Here is a 12,844-nt window from a genome sequence, read left to right on the forward strand (position 1 = left end):
ACTTTTTGTTTACTTCAATGTTTGTGGAGTGCTTTTCATGACAAAGCATTACTTGTTTGATTGCCTCAGAAGAATGCTGTTTCTTCTGGGTCTTTCTCATGTGTACACTGTGTTCATGTGGGGCATGTCTCTGAAAGCTTGACAAGTCAGAAAAGCACAGAACTGATGAACCAAGTAAAAGGTATGAACTGCCCATACTCTTCCATTGTGTGTAGGATATTGGGAGTTTGCATATTACCCCTGCCTTAAAACAGGTTAGGAGCTGGCCTATTCCCTGCCTCCCATTACAATTAGTTCTGTTCTTCAGCACACAGGACTCCATTTCTGCATGATTCTGCACTACTGGAAGGGGTAGTGCAGCTGCAGACCTTTTATCCACCTGGATTCTGTCTTATTGTGGATATTCCCTGTTGTCAGTGTCTTGTTTCAGGGGTGACCTGTACATGTTTGCATTGAGTTTTTTGTTGTTAAAGCAGCTTTTACACCGAGCTGTAACACATAGGAAACTTTCCCCAAATCAGCACTGGGGTGTCAATAGATGTAACTGTGAACAGCAGATGTGCTTTTGGAAACCTCAGTGTGCCTGCAAGGGCATTTCCCTTCACTGCTTTGGGTAAGAAACAGCCAAACACATGCAACAAAGCTCCTTGGAAGACTGAGATCCAGCCCATCTCCTTCCCCCCAGAGGACTGAGCTTTGTGGTTTTAAGCAAAACCAACACTAGAGTAATGCCTTTTGAAGCTGCCTTGTTTGTTCACCTCCCCACATCAAACAGAAGCATGTCTGAAACAGATGAACACAGAGGAAAACCAATAGTGCTCTCTCCCTTGCTTTTGAGCTACTGTATTTAGGAGGGAGAATTTGTAACCACAAATAGAAAGCAGACTTGTTTCAGATACTGATTGATGGCTCTTATGGATAAAGGAGGAAGCAAGAACAAGACAACCAGGGCTTCTTGTAGGTAATGTATTTGAAGAGGATACACTGAAGGCACTTATACAAAAGGCAAAGAACCATGCCAAAGTAAAGAAACTTGAAAGACACTAAACATTCAAAGGCTGATTGATGATGTCTCTTAGAACTCAACATACTCACAGGAGCAAAACCCAGATCTCTGTGAAGCTGCTGTCATTAAAATTGAGTTTTCATGAAAAGGGAAGAACAAACAGACAAGAAAGACAAAGGAGAAGAATACGATTCATATACAGAGTAGATGAGGGGGCAGCAGACTGTTTGAGGTGGTTAATTATCAACTCTAAATATTTTGTTTGTTCCAGGACCTGACATGGCTCTTGCTAGCCCTAGCAGAACTTAAATACTGGCATGGATAGACTCTTGGATCTGATGTATTGTGGCAGTTCCTACATTACTAAAAGATTAGAGGAGATTATAAGAGAAAATGGCTTAGTTGAGGGATGAAGAAGCCTTAAATAATTTAAGCATCAGTTAGGATAAACATGCATTTAAAATCTTCTCCAAACTTTCTGAAAATCTGGTCTGAAAAACTGCCTGAAAATGTTACAGATTGGTAAAAGAATTGCGGACTTAGTGAACTAAAATAGAAATGAATGTAGCCTACTAGAAAGAATTGAAATAGTTGTTTCTGTGTTAGTTGTGGATCTGCAAATCTTTTATGTCTGCATAAACCATAGGATAATTGATTAAATATATTGGTATTCCAAAATCCATAGTTGTTGAAATGCTTCAGAGCAACAAATCAGTCGGTATTAGGTTTGAAGTGACTGTGACCATGAGGTCAAACAATTTCTTGGTAGTGTCCTGTAAATACTGATGTTCCACAACTCAAATGGGAAGAACTACTAAACACTGTATTTAGCACAGATGTTTCCTGTTACAACAGATCAGTAAAATTTCAGTGTTCAGTGAGCCTTTAACACCCACCCTCCATCTGTGGTATTCATTTTTAGCATTGTGGAATGGGCCAAAAAACCAGGCATATAATTAAAAAGAAACCCCATCAGGGTGTTTTCTCTAGCTCCATTTTTTTTCCCCTATGTTCCTTCATTTGTGTGTAGAAACATTTCATGGGTGGCAAGATGGATAAGACAAAGCTAGTTCTGCATCTGGGAGTCACACCCAGTGCAGCCAAGTGCACTGCAAACCAGCCCTGGAGCATATGCTGCATCCAGGAGTGCTCATTGAGAAAGGCTGATTATGTCAGCCGGGTAAGAATAATATTCTTTGCCAAATGACCAGTTTGTGCTTGTGGCTTTAAGTAGCTGTGGTTCACCAAAGTGCCTGAGAAGTGCCTTTACTTTGAAGAGGAAGTTGAGGGAAGGGCTGGAGGCAAGCAGTGATGAGGGACTGGATGAGCACTGTGGGAGTAACAAAGTCAGTAACCCAGAGAGCTGTCCCAGATCGACTCAAATGAAATGATGGCAAAGGTCATCTTTGAGTAACTTGCTTGGGAGACAAAAGAGGAGAAGGAAGCAAGCAATGAAATTACTCTGACCATAACATGCATTGCAGAAACCTTCAACATTTACAGTGTATACCAACTTCTCAAGTTTCTTTCATGTATGTTTATTCCAGGTTGAATGTTCCAAAACCTTAACATGTGGCATGTTATTTGTTGAATAACCTGTGGGACAGAGCACAGGTGTCAGTCTAGTGAATTTTCAAGTTAACTCCTAGGTTTGGGGTGATTAGGGAATAGGTAAGGAGACTAAAATGTATTTACTATGGAGCAGTGCCATTGCAAGGGCCTCATCCATGGGATATAAACCTTGCTAAGCCCACACTGCCTGTGGCACATGGACCTGTACCTCCTTATCTGTGTGTGTTCCTTCACTCTGCACTGTGGCAGGAAATCCAGGGCAGCCACCACTGGCCTGCACTACCCTCACACCACCCTTAGCAAGAGCACAGAGGCAGGCAGCTGGCCTTTCCATGGAGATTTAATAGCTCCATATCCTACTCTGTATTCCTTGGTTTTCTGTGTTCTAATTATAGCTTCAAAATTATTACTAATTTCTTTTTAATTTCCAAATTCCATTTGGCATCTTACATGGAAATTTTCTGCAGAGAAAGAATTAAAACTATTGGATAGAAATCTTGTCAAATTCCCCCACAGATGGTCCAATCTGCTCTGCAGTTAATGCCTGACAGCTAGTTAATCTGGCAGAGTAGGAACACACATTTAAAAATGCAGGTTCTGGCATCAGCCTCAGGCAAGCACCTCAACTATGCTCTGTACCCTGAAATTGAGGAATTCAGTCTCTGTTCTCTTTAAAGGTGTCAAGAGTGTGTTTTCCAGGTATAAGGTATACTGTAGAAGATAACTCTGAAATCAGGATGTAACTAGAAATGTTTGTGTGGTTGCAGTACATTAACAATGTTTTCATACTTACACCACTGGCTTAGGACAGTTCCCTAAAAATGACTTAGAAAGCAAGCTCATTAATTGCAGATCTGAATTTGTTACTCATGGACTTTCATCTCCTCTAGAAAACAACAGAAGGAAGTAAAGAGATTGAAAACGTGCACTAAAGAAAATGTATTTGAAACTTTGGCAAAGCATTGGATAAATGCTTTATGCTATGTATTTGTTATGTCAAACTTTGCTCTCTGTCTGGTTAAACCATCTTTGTATAAACTTTATCAAATATTACTGAATTGCATGTATATGTTTCTCCTCATGGACCCTGGGAAGTCTCATAAAAAATGGAATAAGAAAGCAGAATATATTGTGGAGGGTTTTGTCTTAGTGGCACATTATAGGAATACACAATTTATTATAAATACAGTAATTTCCCTTTGATACAGAAAATACAACAAATATGCACCTTTGCTCAGGCCCACGAGTAATTTGTGACTAAAAATTTAGGATTTTTTCCTTTATTTACTACAGGACCATTTTAATTCTCTTAATATTTTTAGACAAAGTTATTGTGTTTCTGGTGACCATCATATTGTTGTATTGAAAAAATGTCTTCCAGTGCTTGTTCCAGATTAGTGAAATTACCATGTGAGATTCTACAAAAGTTATTGCACTTTAAATACATCAGTTTTTATTAATGCAAAAGAGATAAAACTAATTTTTCCATTTGTTCTGAAACAAACAGTCTGAAAATGGCAGCAAACAAATTTTGCAGAATGCAACCTCTGTTTTGTCCTGTCCATTCTGTATGGTATTTGTCAAGAGATAGTGCAAAAATTCATATATGACATTTACTCAAACTTTAAGGCTAAAGTTTGATGCAGAAATAAGAAATCAAGAAATGAGGATGAGATTATATTTTTATAAGTCATATATAATGTAAATTCTGAAATGGGTGCAGAACTTTTCTATAATTCTTTTTAGCAAAAAAAGTCTGCTTAAAAGCTTTTACAACTGTCCCTAGGGTTCCCAGCAAGGTAATGGTAATTTTTGTTATTAATTAATCTTAGAAAATTTCACAGTAGCAAAAAGTGAGAACATTTAACGAAACAATGAAACTTTAAGAACAGTTCTGAAATATTTCAACTAGTATAACCTAAGGGCTGGCTTTCGAAGAAGCTGTATATTCCTGATTTTAATTGTCTTCTAATTCATCTCCTCTGAAAAGAATCAATTTCAAATGAAGGAGAGGTTCCCCAGGTACTTTTTACAAGAATCACTCATTAAGAGGAGCATTAGCATAACTCATAGAATCATAATGCAGTCTGGGCTGGAAGGGCCCTTAAAGACCATCTCGTCACAGCCCTGCCGTGGTGGGTGCAGGGGGTTCCACCAGAGCCCCATCCAACCTGGCCTTGAGCACTTCCAGGGATGGGGCAGCCACAGCTTCTCTGGGCAACCTGTGCCAGTGCCCAGCCACCCTCATGGCAAAGAATTTCTCCCTAATGTCTAATTTAAACCCTGCCTCTTTCAGTTTGAAGCCATTCCCCCTTGTCCTACCACTCCAAGCTCTTGAGCCTGCAAAGTCCCTCTCCAGCTCTTTAGGAGCCCCTTTAGGCACTGGAAGGTGCTGTAAGGTCCCCCTGAAGCCTTTTCTTCTCCAGGCTGAACAGCCCAGCTCTCCCAGCCTGTCCTCACAGCAGAGGTGCTCCAGCCCTCTGATCATACTTGAGACTATCCCATGGACTTGCTGCAGCAGGTCCATGTCCTTGGAATGCTGGGAGCCCCAGAGCTGGGTGCAGCACTCCAGGTCTCTCACAAGAGCAGAGCAGAGAGGGACAATCCTTCCTTGACCTGCTGCTCCCATTTCTTTTGGTGCAGCCCAGGATATCGTTGTCTTTCTGAGCAGCAAACACACACTGCCAGCTCATGTCCACCCCTCATCCAGCAACACCCCCAGGTCCTTCTCCCAAGAGCTGCCCTCACTCCTCTCTCTGCCCAGCCTGTATTTGTGCTTTCCCATCGATTTCCCCAGCCCAGGTGAAGGACTTGCACTTAGCCTTGTGGGACTTTGTGAGGTTCATGCAGACCAATCTCTCAGGCCTGTCAGGGCCCCTCTGGAGGCCAATCCTTCCCTCCATTCTGTTTCTATTAGACTCAGGCAGGTTGCTCTAAGTCAAAGAACTGGTGTATTTTCCAGGTTATCTTTGCTTTAGCTATAGGTTCTTGATATTCTTTTTTCCTTTCTCAAGGCTTTGTTTCATGCATTGTAATACGTGTTCCCTTTGAGAAGAACAAAATACATAATGAAATTAAGTTCTTACTTGGAATTACAAGGAAGGTGTATAATTTTTCAGATTTCATAGCAAGGGATATCTGGGCTGTATCACTGGCAAATAATTTCAGCTGTAGTCCTTAGAGAGCCATTAGCACTGCTATGGAGCATATCACATATAGCCAGTCTTCATCAGGAATTATGACAGCCCAAGGAAGGCAGGTTTTGACATGCCATATTTTGCTTGTATTATATTTTGAGCCATGTATCCCTGTATTTTGCTGACAGATTGTCAGGGAAGTGATTAGTCTGGATTACATGGTGATGATTTCATTTTATAAAACAAAACAAAAAAAGCAAGCAAAGAGGAATTGCTTTTGGCAGAAGATGATCCCATTACTTAGAAGAAAAAAATGACTTGATGTTAAATTAAGTGCTTATCAAAATGAATACAACAGAATATGACAACAAATAATAGATGATAACTAGTTAATAACTCTGAAATAAGGATTTAGACAACATTTTCTCTTCATTCGGTGCTAAATCAAAGCCATGTAAGCAATGTTGTTTTGAACACTTAGCTTCATAGAAATAGCTACTGGTAATGCTCTGTAGGCCCAGCTAGTACAGATGTGACAAAAGCTGGCATTGTGTAGTGTTGGCAGTATCCTAATGTGTAAAATATCTGTGTATACCATAATTTCTGGAAGGAAGTGCTTCCCTGCACGGCTGCTTATTTTCATTGAGGCCTTTGAATAGGAGTGGTGATTTTCTGTTAAGGAAGTTGGTTTGGCATTTTGTCCAGGGGAATTGGGTACATTGAGACTTGTGGATGTAGAGAAGGAAACCTCCCAAAAACCTGGCTTTTAGAGTTGAGCCTGTGCCTCAGGGACTGAAGGTAATATGCAGCTGGAGAATTGTGCTGGAATGCCATAGGTGCAGCACTGCTTGTTCCTCCTGGGAAGGCAGCTGGTCTCTGATTGCATCTCAGGAGTGCAGAGCTCTGGTCACCTTCTTTCCAAGCAGCAGCAAAAATGCCATTATGATTGTCTTCTGCAACAGGCTGATTTATGAGGAGAAAAACTTTCAGTCCCAGAAGAAGGTAAATAAAATTTCTTTAAAATGTGGGCTGCCAAAAAAGAAACTACTATAATACATATAAGCCATAAATCTATTAAAAGTGCATGTGTTGCAGTGTTTAGTATACTACCTTCTGGGAAATAGGGTTCATTTTTCCATTTCTTTCAAGACTTGTGCTGTTTTGACTGACAGAAGCTCAGATCTATGGGAAATGGAACATTTCAGTAGTGAGTATGTTCTTTTCCCTGGGCAGGAACTCTTGGTCACTTGAAGGAACACTGATCCTGCTCCTTTGGTGATGACAAATCAGATAGCCTTTAAAAGTATTCCTAATCTATATTTCTATTGCAGACCTGCTAGGGAGCTGTTATGGGGTGCTTTCTAGATTACAGTGATACAACATTCTTAAGTAAAGGCAACATAAACATCACATCTTTTAACTTCAACTGCTAACTTGAAACTAAAAAGCATCCTTTGAGTACAGTTCTTGGACTTTGTTCAGTCAACCTTGCAAGAAAGAGAATGTGCCTTTTGTATAAATCAGGACCAGACTTAAACACATGGGGCACTTTGCTCACTGTATTTGAAGTTAAAATTTGACATAACAAAGGATATTACAAGAAACTGTGGCAAAGTTTAAAAAGATCAGTACTGAACTAAAGTTTACTGCCAGTACTGTTCTTGCAGATCAAGGCTATGCTAATGTGGTGTAGGGTTACTTTAATATTTTGCAGCCTCTCATTCCCTTGGTGCATGTTTTAAGCATGCAAATCACTCACTTTTATAATAAAATAACTTGATAAAACCTTCTGCTTTGTGCTGGTCTCCTGAGGTAAAAAGTCATAGATATGTAAAGTCTCATATTGTTTGTTCCAGCTTCATTATATTTGATGAAATATATACATATCTTGTTAATATAACATACAGTAATCCTCAGTAACTGGATTTCTGTAAGGAAGGACATTTTAAATCTGAATAATGAAATGATATCCTAGTTATTTCTCTGCTCTTCTTTGTAAGACACATATAGGAGATTGACAATGTTAACTACTATTGCACAGCATGATGGAAAACTTTGAAAAGGACTTTTGTCTTTAGGGATGGATGAGTGGAATCTGTAGAGTCTTCCTGAAAGATGTGCTGTGCAGCTTTTTATTCTCTGTGCAGGAAGAGGTGTGTATGTATGTTCTAAATATAATTATGGGTCATAGTGTAATTGTTTGGTTGTGTGAAGTCCATGACTGAAAGCAGACTATCAATTATGTCAGTGGGAGGTTACTGCCAAGATCAGAAGTAGATTATAGGCCTGGCTAAGGCTGTACTCACACAGCTTTGCTGGTGCATCAGTGCTGATGTGCTGTCCTAGCAAAGAGCATGGCACTCCTGTGGAGGCAGCACGTTCTGGTTGGCTGTGAGTAAAAGATGCTCCCTGGAAAAGAAATGCTGTCCATATAACTGCCTCTGTGCAGTCAGCTTTTCCTGCTGGAAATAGCCATGTGTCAGTTTGGTCCATGTTCATGTCTGAAGCACTCACAGCTCTGACTGGTGATCAGAGAAGCCTTCAGCAGATGGACCGAGAGGGATGAGCCAAGCCCTTGCCCTGCTCCATGGTGAAGGGGTTGAATAATCCTGAAATTCTCTGTGTAACATGGGACAGGGATAGAAACAATTATTCACCTGGCACAGCCACTTGTAATTCTAGGCCATCCAAATTCCCAATGAGTCATCAAGTTAAAATTAAAAAGGACCCTTTTCTTTCCAATCTTTGTTTTGGTAAGGAAGCAGAAAAATCAACTCCTAAAAGAAACCTAATTTGGTCTAAAACCATTAGATAGAAAGTTCTTGATTTTCCTCATAGATATAAGACAAAATTATTAGTTTTAAAAATCAAGGCTTTTCAATGTACAAACTATACTAAAATTATTCCAGTTTCTTCACTTTGGCCTCACTAAATCATGGGGTTTATAACTAAGGGATTGCAAAGCACTGAATGTAAAAATATTGAGACATGATGAATGCAGAATCTTTGTTACACAAAGAAGTAGAAAGTATTGATCAAAAAAATGCTCTGAGGCAAACCAATTAGAGACCCATTGACAGCAAAATGACCTGCTCATCCATCTTTCAAATGAAATTTAAAACCTAGGTCCACATTATTTGTGGCCATTTTAAACTCTTGAGCATTTTTACCGAAGTATGAATGCTGTTCATTTTGGTCTCCTGGCCAAACTCCAAACTGAATAATTATTCTGCTTCTTTCCTAAATTACAGCAGCAGCTTCATTAGAAACAAATGCATTCATAGTTTGCTGACCTAAAGTGCTCTTATATTGCCATGCACTATTAACTGTTGCTGCATTTCCAGCCGAGGCTGGCTGCATTTCCATGATTAAATGACCTCTGGCCAAAGCATGTATATCTTTAGCTTGTTTCAAAGGCTGTGGGACAAAAGATGCTGTATATATAAATGCTATCAAAGAAATAATTTTAGGCCCAGAGCATGCAGGTCTTGAAGTGTGTTCACTGAACAGGGGGAACTGCTGGCATTCAGTGATGTTGCTGGATGAAAGACAGAGACTATTTGGGGACAGAGAGTGTTTTCTTATGGGCTGGTAAGCTTGTGGCCACTGATAATCATGAAAAAGGCAGTCTCATTGAGAAGCATTGCAAAATTACAGAACAAAATGGGAAGCAAAGGGAGAGTGGATATTTACTAAAACCAGAGGCTCAGTGCTTTCTGGATATGTGTTTCTGGATAACGAGGTTAGCTAGCAAGATGCATGTTGGGTTTTTTTCAGAAGTAAAAGCAATTAAATTGTTGAGAAATCCAATAAAATATTCCAGACATTCTATGCATGGTTTCTTAAGGCTTTATATTTTGTTCTAATTATTTTTTAGCTTCTTTTAAAAGGGTCCACACTGTCTGAAAGGTGAGGGAAACCCTGAAACACTGTGGGATATGAGCAGGATGTTTTACAGTCTTTATTTTTCTACTGTGCTGTTTAACTACAGCATCACCCTTGCTTTCCAGTGCTGTCACTGTTGTACAGTGCCTGAATTAGTTGCCTAAAGTGGTTTTAACTACCAATTTAGTGGGAGATGCTGAACTGCACAGCTGTTCCTAAAAAAACCCAGAATAGTCTAAACACAAACAGCTAACTGGAAATGTTGTTTATGGGAAACGGTTCCAGTTGTGGGAGAGCCACATGGCAAGAATGCTCTCTAATCCACAGGATGGTTACAGTGACAGCAAGGAACAGATTTGAACCCCAAGGTCTTGGCTTTCCTTAACCTTTGTCACTGTGCTGTGAAGTAGAAGCACTGTGTGATCCTTTCATATAGCCTGGAATCAAACCATACAGTAGGGTTGGGCAATTTTCTTTCTGTAGATGAGTTCAACAAGTACGAAGCAAAACTGTGCTCCCATTCTCCTAAGTGTAAGTGGGTTCTTTCACTAGGTAGCAGATTCAAAGTCAGGAAAAATCACAAATTTCTTTCCAGCACAAAAGCTATTACTAAAAGATACTTTTATTGTCTTAGAAGTCAGAGCCTTGGAATAAAGGTGCTATATTTGGTGTGCTCCATGCAGTGTGCTATATTCAGGTTCATGGTAAACCTGAGTATGATTATTCAGTATCACCTAGTTGTTGTGTGACTGGTACCAGAACTCTAAATCCCTATACTTATTCTTTCCTAACAGTGAAATATTTATACCAGAAGTGTTCAGTTCATCAGTTAACTGAAATTATTGTGATTATGCTTCAATACTTTACTTGGATTTATTCTTAGACTTTTTCTTTCTTGTTTGGATGTATTAGTGCTCTTTCTTTTTTATTTTCTCTCTTATGAACTGTAATGAAAGTGCAGTGTTCTTTACAAATAGGTAAGTATCTATTTTCTCCAAAGCATCAACATTTGTCATCAAGGAAAAGAACAAAAACCAGTTACTGTCATGCACATCACCAATCAAAGTAACTGCTGACCAATGTGGATTGTCTCCTAATCTCTCTCAAATGAAGAAAAAGTACATTTAGAGAAACTGAAGCATCTTTGAACAGTCTGCTATGAGTCAAATGGGTTTGTTTTGCAACAGATTTTATTTGCTATGAATAATTTGATGAGCTTGATTTAATTGGCAGACACAACAATAACCACTCATATCACATTTCCCATAGGCTCCAAATCATGTTTGAGCCCTTTTGCACAGTTAAATGGTTACTAGTTTTCTTCTTTCAACATCTGTTTTAGTCAACCTTGCCAAGTATCTCTTCATTGCTGTTATAACAAGATGTTAAATATTTAGAATTACGAAACAGCTTTACAATTGTGCCTGAACATCTTTTAACAGTCTCATTTTGGATTTTGTAACTTTGTATATCACTTGCAGACCTTTAGGAGAAAACACAGAAATCTATTAATTAAAGAAAAAGGGAAACACAGCGAGTAATCATTAATAGTTTCAGCAGAATTACAGATTCTCACTTAGATTTCAGTAGGATATAGACAGCTAAAACCCTTAGAAAAATGAGCATTTCTAAAAATTGAAACAGAAGCGATCCCCGGCTTTCTCCTGCCTTGCAATAATAGTCCAGTGCACTGATGTTAATTACATTGGAAAACCTTGTAAACCCCAAGTAAAATGTACATGTCTGCATGTCATTGTTCTGATGTGGTGGGTAATGGAAACCAACACTGAAATATTTGAGTCACAGGATGAGTCACTTCTTTTTGACTTGAAGGACCAGCACTGGATATTAAGAATAAAAGTAGATTTCTAAGCTTCTCATACAAACCAATTAGTCTTTTCATTAGTATCCTTAGTCATAAGCAACAAGAGATCTTATGTTAATTCTAAGCCTTCATTCTAACTCCTCTGTATAAAAGCAGCTTAGCACAAGACTTCAGTCTAAACAGAATTCAGACCACAATGTACTTCTCATTGTATACAAAAAACATGTGCTTACCCAACTTGGCCTTACTTGATGATATGTCCCAGTTTGGCATAAACTATTTTATAAAATGAAAATTGAAAATAGACGCTAATGAAGACTGTCTCCTTAGAAACAGTGGATAGGTTATATCACAAGCCAAGAATTCTCAATTTTATACCCTCTTCCAGAGAAGGCACAGCTCTGTCACATATTTGAATGGCTTTTTTTTTTTTTCAAAATTGGCATGTTTTTCAAAATATTGCTAAATAAGATCATTGTGTACCACATTCTTGTGCCAAAATATACAAAATGAGCTGTATCAGTCACATGTGTAGCTAGGCATCCAGGACAGGACTCAAAACTGGCTTTTTTAAACTGTAAATAACAAGTCTCTATTATGACCTAAATGCTATTCTCTCTGTGAGACAACCATAACATTTATTTACCCAAACTCACCAGAATGGCTTCCCTTAAATTATAGCAAACTGTCAGAGACAGAAGAGAAAGACAGAGAAGATTTAGGCCCAGACCATGGGCTTTTTAAAATCAAAGGCTGATCTCTCATTCCCTAAGAGAGACCAGTATTTTCCCTGTAATGAGCAGTTACTCTAAAGCTGGCTTTGTGGCTGAATGAAAGAATAAGGAATTGTGTATGAAGGAGATCAGATTTCCTGCTATGACCAAGGATACGTAAGCTGGAGTGTAAAAAAAAAAAAAAAGGTGCAAAATGGTCTTCTATATCCTGGATTTTGTGCTAGAACACAGGTCCATGTAATTTGATATGAATTTTGAAGGAAATAGGATTCCAAAAGAAGCCCTAATATGGGATTTAATTGATCAGATACACAGTAAAATACAAAACCACTGTTCAAGGAAAAGGTTTGTGGCTTTTATCTTACCATTAGTTGTGACTGAGAATATCATAAGTTTATTTTGCAGGATTTCATGAAGGAATACCCTGCAAAGCAGAATTTTGTGGAAGGAAATAATCTGGGGTTTCAGACAGAAAGGTTTTACCTCATTAGTCTTCTTGCCTTTCAAGGATACATTATCACAGCTGTGGCTGGTGTGAGTGGTGCAAGGCATGAAATGCTGTGCTTGTGGAAACAGAAGATATTACTATGCCTTAGTAATAATTGCACACCAGTAGAAAAGCATGCAATGGATAAAAATCCATCTTTGGACAGGAGAGTGGGATTATTAAACAATTGCATGTTTC

The 12,844-nt window shown here is 38.9% G+C and overlaps 1 protein-coding gene across 1 annotated transcript in view; it reads right to left on the reverse strand.

Moving 5' to 3' along the window:
* LIPC (lipase C, hepatic type) overlaps window positions 1-11,782 on the reverse strand; it is a 66,844-nt gene extending 55,062 nt beyond the window's left edge. Inside the window, exon 1 of the mRNA XM_059858253.1 lies at window positions 11,659-11,782. The gene's annotated coding sequence lies outside the window, so the exon portion shown is untranslated. The remainder of the gene's footprint in view (window positions 1-11,658) is intronic.
* Between the last annotated feature and the right edge of the window lie 1,062 nt (window positions 11,783-12,844).

The sequence above is a fragment of the Haemorhous mexicanus genome, chromosome 13 (genome assembly GCF_027477595.1).
Source record: "Haemorhous mexicanus isolate bHaeMex1 chromosome 13, bHaeMex1.pri, whole genome shotgun sequence".
Classification (NCBI taxonomy): domain Eukaryota; kingdom Metazoa; phylum Chordata; class Aves; order Passeriformes; family Fringillidae; genus Haemorhous; species Haemorhous mexicanus.